This window comes from Mercenaria mercenaria, chromosome 11, assembly GCF_021730395.1.
Source record: "Mercenaria mercenaria strain notata chromosome 11, MADL_Memer_1, whole genome shotgun sequence".
In the NCBI taxonomy this organism is placed as follows: Eukaryota; Metazoa; Mollusca; class Bivalvia; order Venerida; family Veneridae; genus Mercenaria; species Mercenaria mercenaria.
The window spans coordinates 18,892,442-18,897,938 of NC_069371.1; positions in this window are offsets into that span (position 1 = coordinate 18,892,442).

Consider the following 5,497-nt stretch of genomic DNA (forward strand, 5'->3'; position numbering starts at 1 on the left):
AATTTGTTTCGTATTGTATCTGTTGGGAAGGGCCGTCATCTAATGTTGTAAGAACTTGTTGCCTGACCCATTTGCTTATTTATTTGTGTTTGCAAAATTGTTTTATATTCTGTAAATATTAAATAAGCAATAAAATATGTTTAAACTCTCTTTGAAATCTTCAACTTGACTACAAGCTCTGGCGAATTTACTGAGAAAGAATTATATATATCCCATCAGTTCTTGCCTGGGGTACATCTTCATCCAAATGGGGTAGTTTTACAATACTAAAATTAAAATCATCCCTCTTGTCATAAATTTTAGTATGTTTAATATTGTCATAGTTACAGATATAAATCTAAACTGAAGCAGTAGTATCCGAATTGTTAGTTATTTTTAACCGGAGCGTGAAGTATTGTTAGTAAAAAGGAAGGACTTTACAAACTTCGTCACAGTTCCAAACATAATCACTTTTATGCTCCCAAAAGCGGAAGCATATAGTCGCTTCTTTGTCCTTCTGTCCGTCCGTCCATCCCGCAAATTTTGTCCGAAGTATTTCTCAGCAACCACTTATTGGAATTTAGCGAAACTTCACTATTAAGAGAATAAACACATATCGAGGGTTCAACGCAATAAGTGCGCATCTACATATAATAATCATATGTAGATACGCCCTTATTGCGTTGAACCCTCGATATTATCTTTATGATTTGGACGGATGATTGTTCATGCAGTTATTGCCCTTTAATAATTTAACATAGTATATACTACTGTACCGCTTCATGCCCGGGTTTTTCCTTAGCAACCACTGGCTAGAATTCGTCGAAACTTCACGGGAAGTTTCACTCCCGAGAGCAGATGTGCATATTTTCTTCATGTTCCGGTCGGATGATTTTTCAGGGAAGTATTCAACATAGAATACCTTAGTACCATTTCTTGTCAGCAACCACTAGTTACTCCCAAGAGGAGATGCGCATATTGTCTTTATGTTCCAGTCGGATGCATTTTTACTGAGTTTTCACTGAGTTATTGTCCTTCGATTATTCAACATTAGTATACTGTTGTACCATTTCTTGTCCGGAGTATTCCTCAGCAACCAATGAACGGAATTCATCGAAACTTAATGGGAAGCTTCGCACTCAAGAGGGGATGAGCGTATTATCTTCATGTTCCGGTCGGATGATTTTCACTGAGATGTTCTCCTTTGATTATTCAACATTAGTAAAATTATATTGCCATCCTAGTCAGAGTATTTCTTAGTAACCACTGGCTGGAATTCAGCAAAAATGTTTAGGATGCTTCACTTCCATTATCGTTATGTTCCGATGGGATAATTTTAGATGAGATATTGCCCTTTGATTATTCTACACTAGGAAACTATATGTGCCAAGACAGTGAACTCCACCTTTGTTCTTTTTATATGCAATAATCATATCTCGGGAAGCATCCATCGGTTTTACCGATATTTTCTTGTTAAGACTGCAACTGGTAGCAAAAGCTCTATCGAAACTGCATGTGTGAAATGTAGCATTCTTCCTGGCAAAATACCTTTGTATAATAGCAGATAATTTGTCATTTATCAAATTATATAGTAAAGTGGTATACAAAGTAGAAAAACCATTTGTATTGACTAGAAAAACCTTGTAAGTAATTAATTTTAAACTTATTTGCCTGAATTTTCATCTGAATAAAATGAGCCGTGCCATGAGAAAACCAACATAGTGGGTGTGCGACCAGCATGGATCCAGACCAGCCTGCGCATCCGCGCAGTCTGGTCAGGCTCCATGCTGTTCGCTAACAGTTTCTCCGATTCAAATAGGCTTTAAAAGCGAACAGCATGGATCCAGACCAGACTGCGCGGATGCGCAGGCTGGTCTGGATCCATGCTGGTCGCACACCCACTATGTTGGTTTTGTCATGGCGCGGCTCAAATAATATAAGAGTTTACGTATACATTATCACAATATCTTTTCACGTGGGCTTTTACACCAATAAGACATGATGTTAAAAACTAAGAAGTACTTGTAGTAGAGCTTGCATTAGCAATGAAACGAGCTTTATGTGGTTGTGTATCCAATACACGGATACGGAGTAGAGTTATGGTTAAAGGTATTTCCATTTTAAGAAAATAACAGGTGGTCCTACCGTAAGACAAGAACTATTTTCAGAATTGATTCAAGAAGTTATAGAAAATAAGAGAAAAAAAGAATGTAAAATAATAAGACAAATGGTTGAGAGAGAAATATAATATCTACACTTATCTGAGGCAAATAAATGTCGTTTGCAAAGGAGCCATAGAACTGAGGAATCATGTTACACTTTTTGGGCTGGTTTGCAAATAAAGAGTGCCAGTACTCAAGGCACTAACTACAGCACTCGTGGCGCAAGATGTTGAGATGTTTGTTGGTTACTTAACCACTCAACAAATAAAGGATAGAGAGACGTAACCATGAACAAACAATCATTCATAAAACGCACAACATATCGGCCCGTATTACAATACCGAAATTTTATCACATTGTAAAAAGTAATACACTGTGTTAGAGCTTTATTTCGAGAAACTGCTAAAACTACAGCAAATGATATTTTAAAGTCATTCATGAAAGATCGGTTTAAAATTATACGTTGCTGCAATATTACAACCGTATGTCTTATATTGACAGAAATCTGATTCTTTTCTTTGAAATTAAATTTTACTGTCGAATGAGTTACCGAGTATCTTAGCTGAAGTTATATACAGATGACGCATGCCAATCTCTATGAATCTTGTGACAAAAAAGGTGGAGCAGTTCTGAGTTCTTCGCATTCGATCACATACATGCGTATAGTATAATTTATTTCCAATTCAAATAGCCGCCGTACTTTGACGTTTTTCGGTCGTTTTAAAGATCTATTAGGATATGCAAAATTAAATCATATAAATCAGTATGAGAGAAAGAGAAAGCAAAACTGTAAACATAAGTATGTACCTATCAACCTGGAATAAAGTACAATTTTATTCGGTCTCCGCACATTTTAAACAGCACAATATACATTTTATATTTAAATACGAGGGCACTCTAAAAAGAATGACAATTGTGCTTAAATATAAGTCTGTGTACAGATTTCAAGTTTAGTTTATCCCTTCAAAGTATTCGCCCTTGACTTTCACGCACTTCCGTAGTCGAGAAATCCAAGAGAGTATGGTCTTAAGTAACCGAAATTACCACTTATACGATAAATACTTGCGCCCAGCCAACTTCCTTTTCAGCCTTGGAAAGAAGTAAAAGTCACGAGGACTTAGATCTTGTTAATAAGTGTGATGATTGATTTGTACCACTCTTTCATCTCTCCAAAACTTTTAAACGATGGCACTTATGTGAGCCACAACGTCACTGCTGTTTCGGGCCTGCCAGGACGAGCCGTGTCTATAAGGAATGCCTGGCGATTATAAGTTTACGCTCACAGTTTTCTCTGATACAGCAGACTTTCCGTATGAAATATGCAAACATGCATTTCAATGAGTATCTGCCTTACAGGTTCTAAAGAACAATGTCCGCTGTAATTTCTTTCAGATATTTCACTACACCTGACACAAAACAAAATATCTCCGAAACGTTAAGGTAGTTTTCAGTAAAACTTTGCAGAGTTATAAAGGAGTCATTCATGTATCATCGTTGTAAAACACGAGTTTCTTGCTTGTCAAACTATTACGAAAGCTCGCGATTATCATTCTTGATAATGGCTCTCGTAATTGCATAACTACGACTTATACCTTGAAACACGAAGAAATTCCATATGACTTTTTTGTCATGTTACACATGATTTTTTTCTGTGGTAACATTCATTCATGTAGAGGTCATTCAGCTTACATACGAAAGGCCAATGTTATTAGTTAGGACCTGCTGCGGCAGCATGAATTTTGTCTCTGCTCTAACCAACTAGAAAAAAGCTATGGTACAGTATACAGCTGTATATAAAAGGTCAGTTCTTTAGTAGTGTAAACAATATTAATAAAATATTTTTACCAAATAGCAGTGTCGGTAATAACCAAATTTAATCAACACGTCTACTAGTAGATCAAAGCTCTGGTTATGGCAAATCTAAGTGTTTTATTTTAACAATCAAGAAGTTATTTTAACAATCAAGAAGTTTTCATTAAACTTTAGAAATAATCCAAATATACAAACATTTGCTATCCTTTACAGGCACATGATAAATAATTTAGCAGTATACATATATCATGCTTTTGAACCCGAAATCATTAATTATGTAAATGACATCTAAAACATTTTTATGCAACTTTTGTTTATTTTGTTTAGGTATATACAAAGCAGCCTATATGAGTCAGGATAATTTATTTGACCACGTAAATTGTGTGTTAAAAGGATTGGACTCTAGATTTTGAATAAAAATTGGGTCATATAATGAATTAGAACACGACATTTTGTTTCGAAATTATCCTAAACAACACGAAAACTCAAGAAAAAAAAACATGTCCGAGTCGGGAATCGAACCCGACTCTTGTGTTAAAATCTTCATTAACCAAAACGTTTAGGTTATCTACCTTACTTTAAAAATATACGCATTTTGTAGCATCCATTAAAAGCCGATACACGGTGAAAGTCTATCCCTTTCAACAACATATCCATTTCTCCATATTTACACTTTTTCTTGAGTTTAACAAATAATGGTACCAGATTATCCCTAACATAAGTATTGTCTACAATATGTCCATATGTGCGGTGTAGAAATAACTTTGATTACAATTTGACCGTATTAAAATGAATCCCTACAGTAATGACACACTTGTTCACAATAATATTTACCAAACTGCATGCGTTTGACAAGCCGTGTCTTTTCTGCAGGTAAAGGCTTTCAGCGAGTATCAAACTGATGGTTTTACAACCCCTTTTGTGGCCCGGTACAGTTGCATTCCATGTTTGTTTGATTGAAATAGCTCAAGTAAGTGTTTATTCAAAAACTAGCAAAAGTTAACACAATACAATCATTTTGCAGCTTAAAACAAGATTTTCCAATTGCAACTAGGTGAGCTTAACCACTCAGTCATGGAGACAGACACAGTGCTTGTCATGTTAAATGGTTAGCAATGACTGCTTAAAAAGTCGGCTTCACACACTACCCTTTTCTACTACTGCAGTCTTTTTCGCGACTTCCACCTTCCAAAGCTTAAAAATAAGTTATTGTCTTTTTTGTGTTAATCTAGAAGAAAGAAGAAAACACTTTTAAAACCTATACCGAGAAGCTAGTGTATTTTATCATCACAATAACACATTTTGAAATACCCGGTAAGACTTGCTGCTTTGAATTATAAAAAAAAAATAAAAACAAAGCAGAAGAACTATATTATAAAAACAATTACACGTACATCTTGTTCCAGTTGTTTGTTCTTTTCCATTGTACTGAAGCATAGGTTCCTCTGCTCAAGCAGCATGTTCAATATTTACGAGCTACAGAGCACTAGTCTTACGAGGTACATTTGTGTTGTAAAACCCAGTCGCGTAGCTACTATAAGCCA